Source organism: Bombina bombina, chromosome 3 (genome assembly GCF_027579735.1).
Source record: "Bombina bombina isolate aBomBom1 chromosome 3, aBomBom1.pri, whole genome shotgun sequence".
Classification (NCBI taxonomy): Eukaryota; Metazoa; Chordata; class Amphibia; order Anura; family Bombinatoridae; genus Bombina; species Bombina bombina.
In genome coordinates this window covers 1034734552-1034757873 of record NC_069501.1, presented here as the reverse complement: position 1 = coordinate 1034757873, position 23322 = coordinate 1034734552, and positions in this window count along the sequence as shown.

Here is a 23322-nt window from a genome sequence, read left to right as displayed (position 1 = left end):
TCCACAATAGATTTACAGGATGCATATCTGCATATTCCGATTCATCCAGATCATTATCAGTTCCTGAGATTCTCTTTTCTAGACAAGCATTACCAATTTGTGGCTCTACCGTTTGGCCTTGCTACAGCTCCAAGAATTTTCACAAAGATTCTCGGTGCCCTTCTGTCTGTAATCAGAGAACAGGGTATTGTGGTATTTCCTTATTTGGACGATATCTTGGTACTTGCTCCGTCTTTACATTTAGCAGAGTATCATACGAATCGACTTGTGTTGTTTCTTCAAGATCATGGTTGGAGGATCAATTTACCAAAAAGTTCTTTGATTCCTCAAACAAGGGTAACCTTTCTGGGTTTCCAGATAAATTCAGTGTCCATGACTTTGTCTTTAACAGACAAGAGACGTCTAAAATTGATTACAGCCTGTCGAAACCTTCAGTCTCAATCATTCCCTTCGGTAGCCTTATGCATGGAAATTCTAGGTCTTATGACTGCCGCATCGGACGCGATCCCCTTTGCTCGTTTTCACATGCGACCTCTTCAGCTCTGTATGCTGAACCAATGGTGCAGGGATTACACGAAGATATATCAATTAATATCTTTAAAACCGATTGTTCGGCACTCTCTAACGTGGTGGACAGATCACCATCGTTTAATTCAGGGGGCTTCTTTTGTTCTTCCGACCTGGACTGTAATTTCAACAGATGCAAGTCTCACAGGTTGGGGAGCTGTGTGGGGATCTCTGACGGCACAAGGAGTTTGGGAATCTCAGGAGGTGAGATTACCGATCAATATCTTGGAACTCCGTGCAGTTTTCAGAGCTCTTCAGTTTTGGCCTCTTCTGAAGAGAGAATCGTTCATTTGTTTTCAGACAGACAATGTCACAACTGTGGCATACATCAATCATCAAGGAGGGACTCACAGTCCTCTGGCTATGAAAGAAGTATCTCGAATTTTGGTTTGGGCGGAATCCAGCTCCTGTCTAATCTCTGCGGTTCATATCCCAGGTGTAGACAATTGGGAAGCGGATTATCTCAGTCGCCAAACGTTGCATCCGGGCGAATGGTCTCTTCACCCAGAGGTATTTCTTCAGATTGTTCAATTGTGGGGGCTCCCAGAGATAGATCTGATGGCCTCTCATCTAAACAAGAAACTTCCCAGGTATCTGTCCAGATCCCGGGATCCTCAGGCGGAGGCAGTGGATGCATTATCACTTCCTTGGACGTATCATCCTGCCTATATCTTTCCGCCTCTAGTTCTTCTTCCAAGAGTAATCTCCAAGATTCTGAGGGAATGCTCGTTTGTTCTGCTAATAGCTCCGGCATGGCCTCACAGGTTTTGGTATGCGGATCTTGTCCGGATGGCATCTTGCCAGCCATGGACTCTTCCGTTAAGACCAGACCTTCTGTCACAAGGTCCTTTTTTCCATCCGGATCTGAAATCCTTAAATTTAAAGGTATGGAGATTGAACGCTTGATTCTTGGTCATAGAGGTTTCTCTGACTCCGTGATTAATACTATGTTACAGGCTCGTAAATCTGTATCTCGAGAGATATATTATAGAGTCTGGAAGACTTATATTTCTTGGTGTCTTTCTCATCATTTTTCTTGGCATTCTTTTAGAATACCGAGAATTTTACAGTTTCTTCAGGATGGTTTAGATAAGGGTTTGTCCGCAAGTTCTTTGAAAGGACAAATCTCCGCTCTTTCTGTTCTTTTTCACAGAAAGATTGCTATTCTTCCTGATATTCATTGTTTTGTACAAGCTTTGGTTCGTATAAAACCTGTCATTAAGTCAATTTCTCCTCCTTGGAGTTTGAATTTGGTTCTGGGAGCTCTTCAAGCTCCTCCGTTTGAACCTATGCATTCATTGGACATTAAATTACTTTCTTGGAAAGTTTTGTTCCTTTTGGCCATCTCTTCTGCTAGAAGAGTTTCTGAATTATCTGCTCTTTCGTGTGAGTCTCCTTTTCTGATTTTTCATCAGGATAAGGCGGTGTTGCGAACTTCTTTTGAATTTTTACCTAAAGTTGTGAATTCCAACAACATTAGTAGAGAAATTGTGGTTCCTTCATTATGTCCTAATCCTAAGAATTCTAAGGAGAAATCATTGCATTCTTTGGATGTTGTTAGAGCTTTGAAATATTATGTTGAAGCTACGAAATCTTTCCGTAAGACTTCTAGTCTATTTGTTATCTTTTCCGGTTCTAGGAAAGGCCAGAAAGCTTCTGCCATTTCTTTGGCATCTTGGTTGAAATCTTTAATTCATCTTGCCTATGTTGAGTCGGGTAAAATTCCGCCTCAAAGAATTACAGCTCATTCTACTAGGTCAGTATCTACTTCCTGGGCGTTTAGGAATGAAGCTTCGGTTGACCAGATCTGCAAAGCAGCAACTTGGTCCTCTTTGCATACTTTTACTAAATTCTACCATTTTGATGTATTTTCTTCTTCTGAAGCAGTTTTTGGTAGAACAGTTCTTCAGGCAGCGGTTTCAGTTTGAATCTTCTGCTTATGTTTTTTGTTAAACTTTATTTTGGGTGTGGATTATTTTCAGCAGGAATTGGCTGTCTTTATTTTATCCCTCCCTCTCTAGTGACTCTTGTGTGGAAAGATCCACATCTTGGGTAGTCATTATCCCATACGTCACTAGCTCATGGACTCTTGTTAATTACATGAAAGAAAACATAATTTATGTAAGAACTTACCTGATAAATTCATTTCTTTCATATTAACAAGAGTCCATGAGGCCCACCCTTTTTTGTGGTGGTTATGATTTTTTTGTATAAAGCACAATTATTCCAATTCCTTATTTTATATGCTTCGCACTTTTTTTCTTATCACCCCACTTCTTGGCTATTCGTTAAACTGATTTGTGGGTGTGGTGAGGGGTGTATTTATAGGCATTTTAAGGTTTGGGAAACTTTGCCCCTCCTGGTAGGAATGTATATCCCATACGTCACTAGCTCATGGACTCTTGTTAATATGAAAGAAATGAATTTATCAGGTAAGTTCTTACATAAATTATGTTATTCTGTGTCCTCTGGAGCTTGGGTATTGTTTTCCAACAGTAAGGAATGAAGTTGTGGATTCTCCCTGTCTTTGAAAAGAAAATTTATGCTTACCAGATAAATTCCTTTCTTTCCTGGCAGGGAGAAGCCACGACCCCACCCGTGTGAATTTTTGTTTGGCGGCCTTTATTTTTATTTTCTTCTGGCATCTTTATACCTTGGTGTTTCTCTTGCTTTTCCTCGTTCCCTCGGCCGATTGACTGGGCGAAGTGGGAGGGATATTTAAGCCTTTGGGTGGGATGTCTGCCTCCTCCTGGCGGCCAGGTGTTGTAATCCCAACAGTAAGGAATGAAGTCCTGGACTCTCTCATCCAAGAAAGAAAGAAATTTATCTGGTAAGCATAAAAAAATATGCCCTTTCTTTCATGTAATTAACAAGAGTCCATGAGCTAGTGACGTATGGGATATACATTCCTACCAGGAGGGGCAAAGTTTCCCAAACCTTAAAATGCCTATAAATACACCCCTCACCACACCCACAAATCAGTTTTTACAAACTTTGCCTCCAAGGGAGGTGGTGAAGTAAGTTTGTGCTAGATTCTACGTTGATATGCGCTCCGCAGCAAGTTGGAGCCCGGTTTTCCTCTCAGCGTGCAGTGAATGTCAGAGGGATGTGAGGAGAGTGTTGCCTATTGAATGCAGTGATCTCCTTCTACGGGGTCTATTTCATAAGGTTCTCTGTTATCGGTCGTAGAGATTCATCTCTTACCTCCCTTTTCAGATCGACGATATACTCTTATATTTACCATTTCCTCTACTGATTCTCGTTTCAGTACTGGTTTGGCTTTCTACAAACATGTAGATGAGTGTCCTGGGGTAAGTAAGTCTTATTTTCTGTGACACTCTAAGCTATGGTTGGGCACTTTATTTATAAAGTTCTAAATATATGTATTCAAACATTTATTTGCCTTGACTCAGAATGTTCAACTTTCCTTATTTCCAGACAGTCAGTTTCATATTTGGGATTATGCTTTAAATTATCATATTTTGTCTTACCTCAAAAATTTGACTTTTTTCCCTGTGGGCTGTTAGGCTCGCGGGGGCTGAAAATGCTTCATTTTATTGGCTGTCTTTATTTTATCCCTCCCTCTCTAGTGACTCTTGTGTGGAAAGATCCACATCTTGGGTAGTCATTATCCCATACGTCACTAGCTCATGGACTCTTGTTAATTACATGAAAGAAAACATAATTTATGTAAGAACTTACCTGATAAATTCATTTCTTTCATATTAACAAGAGTCCATGAGGCCCACCCTTTTTTGTGGTGGTTATGATTTTTTTGTATAAAGCACAATTATTCCAATTCCTTATTTTATATGCTTCGCACTTTTTCTTATCACCCCACTTCTTGGCTATTCGTTAAACTGATTTGTGGGTGTGGTGAGGGGTGTATTTATAGGCATTTTAAGGTTTGGGAAACTTTGCCCCTCCTGGTAGGAATGTATATCCCATACGTCACTAGCTCATGGACTCTTGTTAATATGAAAGAAATGAATTTATCAGGTAAGTTCTTACATAAATTATGTTTTCCTAAAAAAGCTTGTTATAAGGGTGTAATAGTAATTATTGCATATATTTTTGCTGAAATTATCCTTTAATTGGCAGTGAGAGGCCACAACAACATTCATTACCTGCGGGGATTACTATTCCTGGCCACCAGGAGAAGGCAAAGACAACCCAAAAAAGGGCTATAAATATCCCTTCCTCTTTCCCTACCCTCTAGTAGTTCTTTGCCCCTTATCATGGAGGTAGGCAGAGAGGTGACCTTTTAAGAAAAGATTAAGTTTAACATGGATTGGCTCAGTGAGCCAGTGATAATATATCCATATAAATCTCAATGGAGTATTGGTATATATTGTGCTGGTCCACATTGGGTTTCCTATGCCTCTTTCCAGTTTAACCTAAATTCTGTCAACACGGTGTGTTTCACACAAAAATACAGATAGGTAAGTTTCCCCCTCTTTCATTGCATTTTGTCTTATAAAGAGGTGGGATAGGTCTTGCCCCTGCGCTAGGATATGTCTCGTGCACATGTCTATCCCTCAGCCAGAGTTGGAGGATGTCTTGGCGTGTTATTTGCAGGGGAGTGACAAACATAACATATTCCCTATCACGGGATGTAATAAAGTGCTAGGCTGTGTTTTAATACATAGAAACAAACAGATTGTTACTAAGGCACTACTAAAATGTAATGCAGGAGGGGTGTGTCCTAGCAGCGGCTCTGTGTAGTCGCACATTTCAAGAGCTCCGGGTGAGTGGCCTATAATCCGCTGATATAATAGCCCACAACTACAGTATTCAACGTCAGCACTGTAAAAATTGTGGCCCTAAACGACTTCTAATACAACTACAACCATTTCGCTGTATTTATGACCCCGGGCCAGAATTGGACATTTAAGGCCTGTAGCAGCGGTGATTATACAGGCAGCATCCCACCCCGGTTTCCCGGGCTGTACTACTAGGATTGATCGCCTATCAAACCCACCCGATACTTTTAAGCATCTGCACAACCTATCATTCCTATAAACTACAAGAAGTTGTCAAGTGGGAAAATTGCAAAGAACGGTACAATGGCATACTCTCCAGCTGGCACAAGGGAAGAAAACTCTCACACTAAGCTTGATCTAATACTTCTTAAACTGGAGGCGATTTTTCAGCCGGTAATAGCAAAGGCGCCCTCGGCACACAAGCTCCAAGTCCTTATGCTTAAGATACCGCCAGTAACATTAGATGTCCCGGCTATACAACGATCTATGACACAGGAATCAGGCCTGACCCTAGGGCCCAGGGTGGCCGTAGAACTCGAGGCGCGATTGGATGGGGATCTACCTCTGCTGGTCACATACCAACCTTCGCAGCTGTCAAAACAGAATGACACAGAAACATTGCCGAAGAGGACACCCAGAGAAAGCCTTCAAGCGACATCCATTTTGTCAACAGCTAGTATGGAGCAAAAATCAGTTGTCTATCAGCTCAAGATGCCGATGCATCTGAAGCATCGCGCAGCAAAGCTTAAGGATCCTGATACAGCCGCCAACGATAGCGATATGCAGGGAGCATCCTATTCACCATCGCAATCTGGGGGCCATTGTGGAACAGTAAGAGTGCATCTGCGAAACATGCAGGGACTAGAGTCTGAGCGACTGATGCTGGGTTTTAGAGGGCTGCCCTGGGATACGGTGGACTCTGTGCCAAAGATAAATCTGTTTCCCAGTGGCTTGTTAGACGATGCTTCAAGGTCTCTGAATGTATTAACAATGCCCTGTACCAAAGGTATGCTCCCATCGTTGATAATCCTTGAAGGATGACAATTATTAAACAAAGTATAATTCTCAGACAGCAGTAAAAGTTCTAATTAATATGCTGGAACTTATATGTTTAAAGGTTCTTCTTTTTAGGTACTCTAAAAGTTATGAAAAGTGTTTGCATTAGATAGGCAATGTGCTAATGTCTAGCGCTATTTTGGAATTAATTGTTTGCACATGCATAACCTTTCTAAAATACAGGTAGCCACAGCTTCCACGTGGAAGGAAATACAGTAAGTAAGTAGAAAAGTTTTTTTGGTTTTGTTTTTTTTTTTAATATGATCCTATATCCTCACAATGTTACGTACACAATTGAAATCAACAACCAAGAGACGTCCCAATCTTCCTAATATAGTTGACACAAGTTTGATATACATTTTGCATTTTTAAGTTGCCTTCCCTTGCATTGCCAGCGACCGAGGTGGTGTGTAGGAGGTCTTCTATAAGTTTACCACAGCACAATATCAATGTGTGAATAATTGGTTCTACTATATATAACGTGTGAGGTACAATGTTAGATCGATGAAGCTCAAATTATTTATGTGACACCACCGTCTAAAAGCTCTATAGGTTCATTTGGCAATTAAGGTGTGGTTATATCCTGTTAATTTATTCAGTCCTGGTGTTCTTGTTTTTTTGTTTTTAGTTTTTGCATTTATTTTTACATTTAGGTTCATCTAATTAAGCCTATTGTCCTTTATGTTCATTGTAAGCCCCAGCTTTTATTCACATTGTTAATGAAGGGCCAAAAGTGTCCAACTCTTTTTGGGGATTAAAATGAGGACTGAATTATTGTGAATACAAGTCCAGCTATCAAGTATGAAGGTAATATTTGTACAATTGTATTCTACATTCTAAATGCATTTTTATACATGTTGTAATGTCCTTAATAAAAAATGTAATGCAGGAATAACTTTTATTATAAGATTAGTCGGCTAGCTTGATATGCTGCAATCGACAAATGAAAAAATCGGGGTGCTGTGTACTGGAATTATGGTTAGAAAGAATCAGTAGCACTCACATTCCTGCTCATTAAATTAATGAGATAGATAAGTTTCAGACTAATGGATGGAGTGTAAAGCTATAAAATAAAATATAACTTTTAATATAAATATTAAATTAAAATATTTACAAAAGGACACACATTTAAAAACAACGTTAGTATCATATCCGTTTATATACTCAATGAACTACCGCCCATGGGGGTAACCTTGCGGTTGGATAATAAGGCACTATATATTCTCCAGTAGTATGGACTTAGGTGATGCTTTTTTATATAGATATAGATCTAGCTCATGAAACTGAGGTCAAGAATTAGCATGGCTAGTAATACCTCAGCCACAGGTAATAGAGGTAGGCTGTTATACTTCTGTTATTGCGTCTTAGGTCACGTAATGGAGTTTTGCTCACAATGAGATTGAATTATTAAAAATATATAGTAGTGGCTTTGGTATATCGGTAACACAGGAATCTCTGACTTTCTGGGTTACAGATCAGTGTCTGTTACTGTAATTGTGTTTCCAATAGGGCTGGATGTCACCTTCCCCTTATACCATCAGTGTGTGAGACCTAAATTCTATCAATCTTCATAATGATATTTAGGAATACGGATTGCAATTTAACATGCACTGTAATAAGCTTCCAAGGTAATGACGGTAAATCTAATAAGTATATCTGGAAAGGGCTGGCCAATACAATAAAATAAATCTTGTTATCACTCTTTGTTTCTATATATTTATTATACTGTCTCCAGATTCTGAATTAGTTTGGCATCGTAAATATGCTTACACGTTATATATTGGAATGTTAGATCATAAGTTGATACAACTTACATACCGTGCCTTATTTTGTGACTAGTTTCCCCTTGTATTTTTGATAAGTTTGGTACTGATCAGAGGTCAAAAAGTGGTATCATATATCAGATTGCCGATATTCTTATTTGTATGTTCTATACTATTGATTATCTGTCAGTATTCCTATATTTAGATTTAATTGAAATAATATCGGCCTCTACCTGTATGTAAGTAAAGCTTTAAAAGGTATCTACGGTATTAGGTGATCTCCGGTCTCATAAGAATATTTTTTCAGCTAATAGAATACTGACCTATACCTAAATACAAGTATAGCTATTGGGTGGTGATCACTGGTTGCGTGGCTGTAATAAGGTTGTTTTATCAATATATATTGATTCACTCGCTGAGTATAACATTCCTACTGCGGGACTAGTGTATGGGCAAAAAGCCGTTGAAATTTACTTCCTGTTATGAAATCAACTTTTCTTTCATGTAATTAGCAAGAGTCCATGAGCTAGTGACGTATGGGATATACATTCCTACCAGGAGGGGCAAAGTTTCCCAAACCTCAAAATGCCTATAAATACACCCCTCACCACACCCACAATTCAGTTTTACAAACTTTGCCTCCGATGGAGGTGGTGAAGTAAGTTTGTGCTAGATTCTACGTTGATATGCGCTCCGCAGCAAGTTGGAGCCCGGTTTTCCTCTCAGCGTGCAGTGAATGTCAGAGGGATGTGAGGAGAGTATTGCCTATTTGAATGCAGTGATCTCCTTCTAAGGGGTCTATTTCATAGGTTCTCTGTTATCGGTCGTAGAGATTCATCTCTTACCTCCCTTTTCAGATCGACGATATACTCTTATATATACCATTACCTCTGCTGATTCTCGTTTCAGTACTGGTTTGGCTATCTGCTATATGTAGATGAGTGTCCTGGGGTAAGTAAGTCTTATTTTTTGTGACACTCCTAGCTATGGTTGGGCACTTTGTTTATAAAGTTCTAAATATATGTATTCAAACATTTATTTGCCTTGACTCAGAATGTTCAACTTTCCTTATTTTTCAGACAGTCAGTTTCATATTTGGGATAATGCATTTCAATTTAACATTTTTTACCTTAAAATTTGACTTTTTCCCTGTGGGCTGTTAGGCTCGCGGGGGCTGAAAATGCTTCATTTTATTGCGTCATTCTTGGCGCGGACTTTTTTGGCGCAAAAATTCTATTTCCGTTTCCGGCGTCATACGTGTAGCCGGAAGTTGCGTCATTCTTTGACGTTATTTTGCGCCAAAAATGTCGGCGTTCCGGATGTGGCGTCATTTTTGGCGCCAAAAAGCATTTAGGCGCCAAATAATGTGGGCGTCTTATTTGGCGCGAAAAAATATGGGCGTCACTTTTGTCTCCACATTATTTAAGTCTCATTTTTTATTGCTTCTGGTTGCTAGAAGCTTGTTCTTTGGCATTTTTTCCCATTCCTGAAACTGTCATTTAAGGAATTTGATCAATTTTGCTTTATATGTTGTTTTTTTCTTTTACATATTGCAAGATGTTCCACGTTGCAACTGAGTCAGAAGATACTTCAGGAAAAATCACTGCACAGTGCTGGAGCTAACAAGCTAAGTGTATCTGCTATAAACTTTGTCTCTCCAGCTGTTATTTGTATTGCATGTCATGTCAAACTTATTAATGCAGATAAAATTTCCTTTAGTACTGTTACATTACCTGTTGCTGTTCCGTCAACATCTAATTTTCAGAGTGTTCCTGATAACATAAGAGATTTTATTTTTTAAATCCATTAAGAAGGCTATGTCTGTTATTTCTCCTTCTAGTATACATAAAAATCTTTTAAAACTTCTCTTTTTTCAGATGAATTTTTAAATGAACATCATCATTCTGATACTGATAATAGTTCTTCTGGTTCAGAGGTTTCTGTCTCAGAGGTTGATGCTGATAAATCTTTGTATTTGTTCAAGATGGAATTTATTCGTTCTTTACTTAAAGAAGTGTTATTTGCATTAGAAATAGAGGATTCTGGTCCTCTTGATACTAAATGTAAACGTTTAAATAAGGTTTTTAAATCTCCTGTAGTTATTCCAGAAGTGTTTTATCTCCCTGATGCTATTTCTGAAGTAATTTCCAGGGAATGGAATAATTTGGGTAATTTATTTACTCCTTCTAGACGTTTAAGCAAATTATATCCTGTGCCATCTGACAGATTAGAGTTTTTTGAGACAAAAATCCCTAAGGTTATGGGGCTGTCTCTACTCCTGCTAATGTACTACTGTTCCTACGGCAGATAGTACTTCATTTATGGTTCCTTTAGATAGGAAAATTGAATCCTTTCTAAGAAAAGCTTACTTATGTTCAGGTAATCTTCTTAGACCTGCTATATTTTTAGCGGATGTTGCTGCAGCTTCAACTTTTTGGTTAGAAGTTTGAGCGCAACAAGTAACAGATCATAATTTTATAGCATTATTATTATTCTATAACATGCTAAATAATTTTATTGGTGATACCATCTTTTGATATCATTAGAGTTGATGTCAGGTATATGTCTCTAGCTATTTTAGCTAGAAAAGCTTTATGGATTAAACTTGGAATGCTGACATGTCTTCTAAGTCAACTTTGCTTTCCCTTTCTTTCCAGGGTAAATAATCATTTTAGTTCCTTTCCTCACAAGGAACAAAAGCCTGATCCTTCATCCTCAGGAGCGGTATCAGCTTGGAAACTATTTCCAGTTTTGGAATATATCCAAGTCTTATAGAAATCTATAGCCAGCTCCTAGGTACCTATGAAGGTGCGGCCCTTATTCCAGCTCAGCTGGTATGGGGCAGATTACGTTTTCTTCAAAGAAATTTGGATCAATTCCGTTCTTATTCTCTGGTTTCAGACACATTGTTTCAGAAAGGTACAGAATTGGCTTCAAGTTAAGGCCTCCTGCTAAGAGATTCTTTTTCTTTCCTGTGTCCCAGTTAACACAGCATAGGCTCAACATTTCTGAAATGTGTTTCAGATCTAGAGTTGGCTGGAGTGGGGCTGGGGTTTTATTTTATCTCTTCATTTGTACCAAAGAAGGTCAATTCCTTCAGACCAGTTCCGGATCTATCATTATTGAATCGTTATGTTAGGATACCAACATTCAAGATGGTTACTGTAGGACTATCCTGCCTTTTGTTTTGCAAGGGCATTATATGTCTACAATAGATTTACAGGATGTGTATCTGCATATTACGATTCATCCAGATCACTTTTAGTGTCTGAGATTCTCTTTTTAGACAAGCATTACCAGTTTTGTGTGGCTCTACCGTTTGGCCTAGCCTCAGTTCCAAGAATTTTTTTCAAAAGGTTCTCGGTGCCCCTTTTTTCTGTAATCAGAGAATAGGGTTTTGGTATTTCCTTATTTGGACGATATCTTGGTACTTGCTCAGTCTTCTCATTTTCGAAGAATCTCATACGAATCGACTTGTGTTGTTTCTTCAAGTTCATGGTTGGAGGATCAATTTACTATTCAGTTCATTGATTCCTCAGACAAGGGTAACCTTTTTAGGTTTCTAGATAAATTCAGTATCTATGACTCTGTCCTTGTCAGACAAGAGAAGTTTAACATTGATTTCAGCTTGTCAAAACCTTCAGTCACAATCATTCCCTTTGGTAGCCTTATGCATGGAAATGTTGGGTCTTAGGACTGCCGCATCAGATGCGATTTCCTTTGCTCGTTTTTCACATGCGACCTCTTCAGCTCTGTATGCTGAATCATTGGTGCAGGGATTACTCAAAGATATCTCAATTATTATCTTTAAACCGATTTTACAACACTCTCTGACATGGTGGACAGATCACCATCGTTTAGTTCAGGGGGCTTCTTTGTTCTTCCGACCTGGACTATAATCTCAACAGATGCAAGTCTTACAGGTTGGGGAACTGTGTGGGGGTATCTGACGGCACAAGGGGTTTCGGAATCTCAGGAGGTGGGATTTCCGATCAATATTTTGGAACTCCGTGCAATTTTCAGAGCTCTTCAGTCTTGGCCTCTTCTGAAGAGAGAGTTGTTCATTTGTTTTCAGATAGACAATGTCACAACTGTGGCATACATCAATCATCAAGGAAGGACTCAAAGTCCTCTGGCTATGAAAGAAGTATTTCGAATTTTGGTTTGGGCGGAATCCAGCTCCTGTCTAATCTCTGTGGTTCATATCCCAGGTATGGACAATTGGAAAGCGGATTATCTCAGTCGCCAAACGTTGCATCCGGGCGAATGGTCTCTTCACCCAGAGGTATTTCTTCAGATTGTTCAAATGTGGGAACTTCCAGAAATAGATCTGATGGCTTCTCATCTAAACAAGACACTTCCCAGGTATCTGTCCAGATCCTGGGATTCCCAGGCGGAGGCAGTGGATGCATTATCACTTCCTTGGAAGTATCATCCTGTCTATATCTTTCCGCCTCTAGTTCTTCTTCCAAGAGTAATCTCCAAGATTCTGAAGGAATGCTCGTTTGTTCTGCTGGTAGCTCCGGCATGGCCTCACAGGTTTTGGTATGCGGATCTTGTCCGGATGGCCTCTTGCCAACCGTGGACTCTTCCGTTAAGACCAGACCTTTTTGTCTCAAGGTCCTTTTTTTCCATCAGGATCTGAAATCCTTAAATTTAAAGGTATGGAGATTGAACGCTTGATTCTTGGTCAAAGAGGTTTTCTCTGACTCTGTGATTAATACTATGTTACAGGCTCGTAAATCTGTATCTCAAGAGATATATTATAGAGTCTGGAAGACTTATATTTATTGGTGTCTTTCTCATCATTTTTTCCTGGCATTCTTTTAGAATACCGAGAATTTTACAGTTCCTTCAGGATGGTTTAGATAAGGGTTTGTCCGCAAGTTCTTTGAAAGGACAAATCTCTGCTCTTTCTGTTCTTTTTCACAGAAAGATTGCTATTCTTCCTGATATTCATTGTTTTGTACAAGCTTTGGTTCGTATAAAACCTGTCATTAAGTCAATTTCTCCTCCTTGGAGTTTGAATTTGGTTCTGGGAGCTCTTCAAGCTCATCCGTTTGAACCTATGCATTCATTGGACATTAAATTACTTTCTTGGAAAGTTTTGTTCCTTTTGGCCATCTCTTCTGCCAGAAGAGTTTCTGAATTATCTGCTTTTTCTTGTGAGTCTCCTTTTCTGATTTTTCATCAGGATAAGGCGGTGTTGCGAACTTCTTTTGAATTTTTACCTAAAGTTGTGAATTCCAACAACATTAGTAGAGAAATTGTGGTTCCTTCATTATGTCCTAATCCTAAGAATTCTAAGGAGAAATCGTTGCATTCTTTGGATGTTGTTAGAGCTTTGAATTGTTATGTTGAAGCTACGAAATCTTTTCGTAAGACTTCTAGTCTATTTGTTACCCTTTCCGGTTCTAGAAAAGGCCAGAAAGCTTCTGCCTTTTCTTTGGCATCTTGGTTGAAATCTTTAATTCATCTTGCCTATGTTGAGTCGGGTAAAACTCCGCCTCAGAGAATTACAGCTCATTCTGCTAGGTCAGTTTCTACTTCCTGGGCGTTTAGGAATGATGCTTCGGTTGACCAGATCTGCAAAGCAGTAACTTAGTCCTCTTTGCATACTTTTACTGAATTCTACCATTTTGATGTATTTTCTTCTTCTGAAGCAGTTTTTGGTAGAAAAGTATTTCAGGCAGCGGTTTCAGTTTGAATCTTCTGCTTATGTTTTTCGTTAAACTTTATTTTGGGTGTGGATTATTTTCAGCAGGAATTGGCTGTCTTTATTTTATCCCTCCCTCTCTAGTGACTCTTGTGTGGAAAGATCCACTTCTTGGGTAGTCATTATCCCATACGTCACTAGCTCATGGACTCTTGCTAATTACATGAAAGAAAACATAATTTATGTAAGAACTTACCTGATAAATTCATTTCTTTCATATTAGCAAGAGTCCATGAGGCCCGCCCTTTTTTGTGGTGGTTATGATTTTGTATAAAGCACAATTATTCCAATTCCTTATTTTATATGCTTTCGCACTTTTTTATCACCCCACTTCTTGTCTATGCGTTAAACTGATTTGTGGGTGTGGTGAGGGGTGTATTTATAGGCATTTTGAGGTTTGGGAAACTTTGCCCCTCCTGGTAGGAATGTATATCCCATACGTCACTAGCTCATGGACTCTTGCTAATATGAAAGAAATGAATTTATCAGGTAAGTTCTTACATAAATTATGTTATGAGTATATTTAAGTTCCTTACCGGTGCATCAATGCTGGATGTTAATACTGGGATGTTATTGAAATATAATTAGGAGGGCAAGTGTTTACCGGCCTATACCAACAATGTCACTATAATATCCCTATAATATTAATAGCCCTGCGAGGTACTTATATCCCCGCTGCACTAGTTCAAGAATGTCTGTACTGAAGTTAATGTTGGTTTTACCAGCCTATACCTTCCAAGTTAATTAGACTCAAACAGCCCATGTTTCTAATTAGCCACTGCAATGGTTATCAGAAACATATAATTTTTGCGTTCAGGTTGTAAATAACTTAAACAGGACTCTATCTTAATTATCATCCAGACACTAGTATTCCTGCGTCGGCAGCAAGCCAATATCACCCACTTAATATCGTGAGATTAACGTGATGCTATACTAAAGTCATTTTGGCATAATATTGAAAATAAATGTAAGTACAAGAATATTTTTTAGATATGCTAAAGTGGCTAAACATTTACCGGCCTATACCTAGATATTACCATAATAGTGTAGACAGCCAAGCCTGGATCCCCACTTCAGTAGTTACTAATAATAGGTACTGGAGTCTAAAATATTTATACCGGCCTATACCTTCCAAGTCATTTAGACTCAGGCAGCCCTGTTATGTACCTTATTGGCCACCATTATAATTACTGAAAATATTCCACTGAGATTTTTAAATAGCAAATACCGGCCGGCCTGTACCTTTAAATCTAAATAATTTTTACCGGCCTATACCTTTAAATCTAGATGGATTGTACCGGCCTATACCTTAAATTCTAAATGATGTGTACCGGCCTATACTTTAAATCTTGATGGATCGTACCGGCCTATACCTTTAATTCTAAATGTTGTGTAATGGCCTATACCATTGAATCTAAATGATTTGTACCGGCCTATACTTTCCAAGTTATATAGACTTAGATAGCCCAGCTATGTGCCCAATTCGCCACCACTAATAGTTAAAATATTTTGCTAGGGTTCTAAAAAACACATACCGGCCTATACCTTAATTATCAACCGGACACTGGTAGCCCAGCGCCGTACCTGGTTAACCACCACAGTAGTTGTAGATATTATGCGCTACATTCAGTGTCATATAATTGTAGTTAAAAACACTTATGAGTTGGAGCAGATATGATATCTAACTTATTAAAATAAAGCACAACCACAATCCCCTAACATGTTTCGCCAGTAACCTGGCTTTGTCAAAGGGTGCGGGCGCGCCTTTGTTTGAAAATATTTATTTGCTGTAACTCCACCCATACACCGGGTTAGAGTCAATCATGAGATAGAAAAGAAAACCTCAAACTTATTCGTTCTATTGTTTTCTTATTTAACTTTTATTTTATAATAAAGAAAATATATTACAGTAATCAAATGTAAAAATACATCACAATGAATAAAATATTCCATATACAGTTTAAACATTAACAATCCGTGTCAAGGTAAGGGCCAGCAATCCCCCTTACAATAGTGGATTACATAATAAAGATAACCCCAAAATTAGACAATCAACCAGAGTTTATCCTATGTGTATCAAAGTCTAAAAAACATAATAAACTTGTGACAAATTTGTGGTCATTTTTCATCTTTACTTCTTTTAGTAATTAATATCTCTCCCAAGCATACACACATCACACAAAACGAGAAAAAATAAAATAAAAAAAAAAATAAATAAAAATCCCCAACTCTCTCGTCTCCCGCCCCGCCTAATCACCTTACCCAGAATCTGACGCCCATTCTCCAGGGAAGTGGCCAGCTAGAATATTTACCATAACATACTCCGTGTCTCTAAGAGGTTTAATCAGCTTTTTCTGAAGTGCAAGAGGAAAAGATCTCACAAGTGTTTCCCATTTTTTGAAGAATGTAGGCAGATATTTATCTTGTGGATAGGGAATATTGAATTGCTCAGTTGTGAAATGGTTAATCATAGCACTTTTAAATTGTTTCATTGTAGGTGCAGAAGAAGCTTTCCACTGTTTAAAGATAAGATTCCGAGCCGTTAGAATTATAGTGTTTATCAGATTGTAATTCTTGGTTATTCCCTGAAATTTCACCAGAAAGAAAACATCTATTGGGGATAATTTGTGATCCAATTTCAAAGTTACTGTCATCCAGTAGGATATTTTCTTCCAGTATTGATGGATTTTGGGGCAACTCCAGAGACAGTGGAATAGATCTGCACTTAATGAAGAACATCTAGGACAAAGGACTCTTGATTTATACCATTTGGAGAGAACAGCAGGAGTAAGATACCTTTTAAGGCCAATTTTTATCTGTGACTCTCTCCACAAGGTCGGTACCCAGCTTTGTTGGATTATTTGGAAACTCCCTGTAATGGTCTGTTCGTCTATATCTGGGAAATATGTGTCCCACAATGCCACCATCTCAGTTACCTGTGTCTTTGACGTTTTCTGATTTATGAGAAGATATAGTGGGGAAATTATATAGATTCCTGCCGCATACAGGGAGATCTTGGCCTGTAGCTCACCCCGGGACCAATTATTCCCGTATTTTGAGCATAGCTCATGCAGATAGTGTCTAGCTTGGAGATAAGCATAGAATTTGCGTGGCTGTAGATCGTATTGCATTGCAATATCCTCAAACAGTCGCGGGTATCCGTCTGTGTCTAGTAGTTGCCACATATTTTGAAGGCCCTTTGACGCCCAAGCTTTAAATATCTGATTGGTTAAGCCTGGCCCAAACTCGGGATTACCACATATAGTTAAATATTGTGATAAGTGGGGGGAGCAATCGTTTTCCACACAAAGCCTCTGCCAGGCCACAATAACGTTCTTAAAGGTGGTCATATAGAATATATTGGAGGGCAGGGAAGTGAGGGGACAGTGTAAAAGTGCCTTCAAATTGAACGGGGCCACAAATTGATTTTCCCAGATAGCCGAGGAAATTTGGTCTTTCCCAGTTAGCCAGTCTAGAGCAAATCTGGCTAAAGTGACCAGATTATATGATTGAATATTAGGGAGAGCGAGGCCTGCTGAAAGCTTAGAATTCATAAGTCTATGGGGCGCAATGCGTGGTCTCTTACCATTCCATAAGAATTGAGAACATGCCCTATTATACATGATAATATCTTTTTTATGTAGAAAACACGGGATATTCTGCATAATATAAAAAAGTTTTGGAAAGAGGACAGATTTAATTAAAGTTACACGCGCCGTTAATGATATAGGTAACGAAGTCCACTCCACTAACTTCTTTCTGCAGTAGTCTAGACTTGGCCTATAATTTATTTTGTACCACTCTTCTGGATTTCTAGATAGACAAAGGCCGAGATAAGTAATCTGGGAGACCTCAAGGAAGGGATGATTACAATAATAAGGAGGGTTTCTATATAGCCACATTAGTTCTGATTTTGAGATGTTTATCTTAAATCCAGAGATCTCCCCAAATTCTTGGATAATCGTTTGAAAGATGGGTATAGTGACCTTAAGATTAGAAAGAAATATTAGAAGATCATCCGCATATAGGAGCAACACTAACTTTTCATCTGCCATGAGGATCCCTTCCAGTTCTTGTCTTAATCGAATGGCAAGGGGTTCTATACTCAAGTTGAATAGAAAAGGAGAAAGAGGGCATCCTTGTCTAGTCCCTCTGGAGAGCTCAAAGCGTTGAGTAGATGTATTATTTATGATGACCGCGAGGAAGGGGAACTATAGATTAATTGAATATAATTAATAAAATATTCAGGAAATCCGAACCGATCTAGCGCGGAGAACAAATGGACCCAGTCAACGCGATCAAACGCTTTTTCTGCGTCGATCGTTAAGATAGCCTTATCTTCCGTTTCCCGTACTCGTAAAGACTTATATTTAATCCAGAAGGATTCGATCAGGATTAATAATTTCCTTGTATTTCTTACAGGGTTCCGGCCCGACATGAAACCAGATTGGTTCTCATGGATTAAATCACCCATGTATGGTTTCAATCGGGAGGCTATTATAGATGCGAGCAGCTTATAGTCGGTGTTTAGGACTGAGATCGGTCTATAGGAGCTAGGTAATTCCGGGTCTTTACCCTTTTTTAGGATTAATGAGATATTTGCGGTTGTAAAAGAGGGGGAACAATTGGTGTTCTCTGAAAAATAAAAATTAAATAGCTTATTCAATATTGGGGTCACCTGTGTCTGCAAAATCCTATAGTACTCAATGGGAAGGGCATCAGGTCCAGCCGCTTTATTAGTTTTCGCATTCTTAATTGCTATTGTGATTTCCTCCTCAGTAATAGAGGCATTAATCGTGTCTCTGGCCTCAGGAGATAACCTTGGGATCTCAATCTTTTCCCAGAATACCAGTCTCTTATCGGGGTTAGTAGGCTCTCTTTTGTATAAATCTTGAAAAAAATCAAAGAATACTTTTTCAATGTCAGTATGTTTGGTATATCTCATATCTCCCTGTTTAATAGCAGATATTGGATGTCTGGGAGAAGATTTAGTAGTTCTGGCCAGAAATTTAGCCGATCTACCCGTAAAGCCACCGTATATTGCTCTCATTCTCATTTCTTCCTGAACGCTACTTTGCTTAATATGCGTGTCACGGAGCGTTTTTGCCGTCACATATGCATCCCAGCAAACTTTAGTATGGTTTATAATATAAGCCCTATATGCGTTCTTAACCCGATTAGCAAGTTGTCTAGTTGTTAGGGTCCAATTTTTTTTCAGGTGCAGGGAGTAAGATTTAATTTCCCCTCGTAAAACGGCCTTAGAGGCCTCCCAGAATACTTCGACCTTATCTATATAACTGTGATTATTATTATAGTATTCATCCCATTTTAAGCGTAGTTGGTTCTGAAACTTGATATTATTGCTCAGGTACTTAGGAAAATATATATGATTCTTACCTCGGTGTCCACAATTTATATCACATCTCAACCCGATCACGGCGTGATCGGAAATGACGATATCTCCAATACTGGACACCCAATTCCAGTTAAGCAGGGATTCAGAAATTAGAAAATAATCGATCCTCGAGAAGGACTGTTGGACTTGAGATACACAAGAGTAATCTCGAGCATCCGGGTTCTGGACCCGCCATATGTCCACAAGTCCCAGCTGACTACAGAATTTCTGAAAGGTCCGGGCTTTCCGATCCCTATTTTTTAAGGCCTTTTTATTTGAGCTATCTAACAGAGGGTCTGCCATTAAATTTAGGTCTCCCCCGATAATTAGATTTGACCCAATATAGGTATGTAGGTTAGCTGAGAGTGTAGACCAAAATTTGCGATCGATTTGATTGGGACCATATATATTGCACAGTATGTATTTTATATGTTTAATTTCCAATTCCGCGATTAAAAATCTGCCCTCAGGATCGGCTACAGTATTAATTACCTGATATTCCAACTTCCGATTCACTAAAATGGCCACTCCCCTCTTCCTAGATGTAAAAGGAGCCGCCAGAACTTCCCCCACCCACTTAGATTTCAATTTAGGGGTTTCAAGAGCCGTGAGATGAAGCTCCTGTAGGAAAACTATATCAGGGTTAAATTTACCCAGGTGTTTTATTATAGTTTTCCTTTTAATTGGGGAGTTAATACCACCAATATTCCATGATAGTAGGTTGAACTTACTAATCAGAGAAATTGTTTGTCCCTAATCCATAGATACATACCCAAATAAACTCATTGTATATACGATCTCGGCAGTCGAGAAATGAGCCCGAAGGAGAGGGTGGCAGACCCCTGGGTGTGGAAAGAGGAAAGGGGACCGGAGAGACAATGAGAGAGACGGGAGAAGAGAGAAAGAAAGAAGAAAAAAAAAAAAAACAACATTCGCCCCATTTATATTTCTAGAAGCAGAAGCAAACAAACACACATCCCAGTTATACCATTTCTGTCTCAAATTCCAATACCCTTCAGAAAGTATAAAAAAAACCATAGTGACTCTCATTTCTAGCGCCTCTATAATACCTAAACAACAATACACAGGCTAAGGTACCCCTGATTCTCTACAAAAAGCTTCAGCTTCCATAACATTGTTCAGAGTGTATGTAGTGCCGTCTTTCAGTACCACTAATTTGGCAGGATACAGGAGCTTGATATTATACTTTTCCCTCTGGAGTCTACCATAAAAGAAAGACATGTCCCTTCTCTTTGCCATGGTTTCAGAGGAAAAGTCCTGAAACATCAACAGCTTATGTTGGCCTAAAGTGAACGGGTTACATTTCCTGTAATGTCGGAGATACAGCATTTTATCCTGAAAGTTTACAAATCTAAAGATCACAGGTCTAGGTCTCTGGGACTCACTATGCTCACGACGCTGCCCTATCCTATGAGCTCTTTCAATCTGGAAGGGAGCAGCAGGAGCTGGAATCTGCAGGGCCTGAGGTAGTGTAGAGGAGGCAAAGGTCATTAAATCCAGAAACTCAGGGGTTTCAGGGAGCCCAATCACTTTTAAGTTATTACGCCTTGAGCGATCCTCCAGGTCCTCGATCTTAGCTTGAAGAGATGTAATAGTTTTACCATAGGTATCTATAGATGGATCTAATACATTAAACCTGTCTTCCAGGTCTGAGATTCTGTTCTCAATTTCATCCATTCTGGATGAGAATTGCCTAACTTCAGTAGTGAGGTTAGATATCTCATTTCTGATCTCTTTTTTGATCGAATCAAATTGGGGCATCAAAATTTTAGCTACTTCGGCTGCAAATTCTGCCATGTTATTAGAAGGGGGGTTAAAAGGCCCCTTATCTTGAGGGGACACTATGCTAGAATCCAGATTCCTGCTGCTCCCTTTTTTTTCTTTGGACTTAGGAGGCATATTGGAAGGAGAGCCCCTTTGATGCAAGTATCTGTCCATAGACCAGGCGTATTTCTTGACAGACTACTATGTGTTTCTATTGAATATGGGCGTATAAATTATATACGTATTACTCGTCTAAAAGCACAGGAAAGTATTCCCTGTGGTATCTGTATAATCAGCAATTCATGCTTGTGTTATCCTGGCAAGATTATCTCCAAATGTTATCTATCGTGCAAGTGAATCTATAAAAAAAAAAAAAAAAATTCGTGGTAGTGTTACCTAGTTGCCTCTACCTCTATTATATATAATAAATCCACATCAAAGCCAGCTCCCTAGAGGTAGAGAACCTAGGGCAAATGTCTCTTAAGGTGCTTGTGTTTCTGTTGTATTATTTTAACTCACACAAAAATATAACAGAATGTGCTCTGAGGCAATAAGGTGCTTATACTCCTATTCCTAGTGACTGTTATAGTTAAGTGTATCCCCTAATTCTTGCCTTTATATAAATTGTAACCCTTTCTTAGCAAATTCCCTGGTCCTAAACCATGTCTAACGTGTAATCCTATATAATTAGGAACTTTGTAGCACTGAGCTTTTCGGGAAATAGGTTAGTACAATTGTTGCTTATTATAAGTTATTATAAATTCACTAATAAACCCCATATATGTCCAGACAGAGCTCCATGGCCTAAATTCACATTGACCCTAGGAAAACTATAGAAGGGTTCATAGGGAGAATTCTGTGTAAAACAGTTAATAATATGTGACTAAAAAGGTTAAAAGGTTGGCTAGTGCACACCGTTTCTACATAAGCCCGCAAGTACTGTAACAAGTAGCCTTTGGATAAGACGTTTAAAGTTACTTGGGATCTATCACCTGCTTAGGTCCAGTGTATTGAGGACCACCTGATTACTACGGTCACGTACCTGATATCTAACTATGTCCGACTAGAGGTACCTGGCTTACCTATGTTGGAAGTGTGATCGGCAGAGGTGACACCAGCGCTCTCCCACAGACGCCTGCCTGGTCGGGTGTGCTATACAGGTGAGCGGCAGTTCCTCTGTGCCTTGGGGGATCTGAAGACGGCGCGGTGCACGCTGAAGGTGGCACGGTTCCCTAGCCTACCTGGATGGGCTTGTATCACAAGCGGTAGTGCCCCCCTCCCTGGTCGAGAGGAAAACACAGTTGGGTACCTTGAAGGAGACCAGGGCCCTCTGGAAGGGGGAATAACAGAAGTGTATCCATCTCCTTCAGCGAGAGAAGCCGCAAGTGTTGCTGTGCATGCCGGACCTGGTTGCTACATAGCTTGGGCTTCCCCTTACAGGCCTATACGGGATTGGATGAACGATTGCTGGGGCGGCCAATCGGACTGCAGTACTCATCGGCTACGGTGGCTGGTGGACGGCCGCGCTGCGGAGTGGCTCTCTTTCCGTTCACTAAAGCGGTAGATCTCCGCCTCAACAGTTTGCTCACAGCCTGGGAAAGTGGGTAAGCAGAGGCGCCGCCGAGGCTTGCGACTCCTGTGGTGAGGTACTGTACCTATATATGTTTGCTTGCTTTTTGCTGGGTGCAGAAGAAAATTGAAAGTCGTTATAAGCAGCTGCTTCTTTACTGTCAGATCAGGCTACCACGGTTGCGGTGAAGTTACTGCCTGCTGTTTATTAAAGTGGCCATTTGGGCTGGAATTTTAGCCCTACCTATTGCTACTTACTGGCTTCCTACCAATCTGCACATACATAAGCTGTTTTCTAAACTAGTTTATGTTGAAAGAGTCCTGTATTTTTGCATGCTGTGACTTTTTGAAACAATGTATATCTAAGGACTCCAGCATTGATAAATCCCCTGTGCAACATCCCAACAGGTTGCTCTCATATAAACTCTTATTTTGTATTATGTACCTCCAGAGCCTACTATTGTTGATGTTTATATACTATATCTAATTTGGTATATACTGTTTTATTATTTTGTCTGTTTTTCCTATGTTTAAAACAACAATTTTTGTTTTTTTGCTGCTGGGTTGTACTTAACATTGTGGTATCTCACTTTGATTGCGTTCTATTGTTCTAAAACGCCTGCCTATTGGTTCACCTAGTTGATACTAAGTCACTGCTAGTATTTATTGTTATATCACTTGAATCTTCTGCTGTAAGTTCACTTGAAT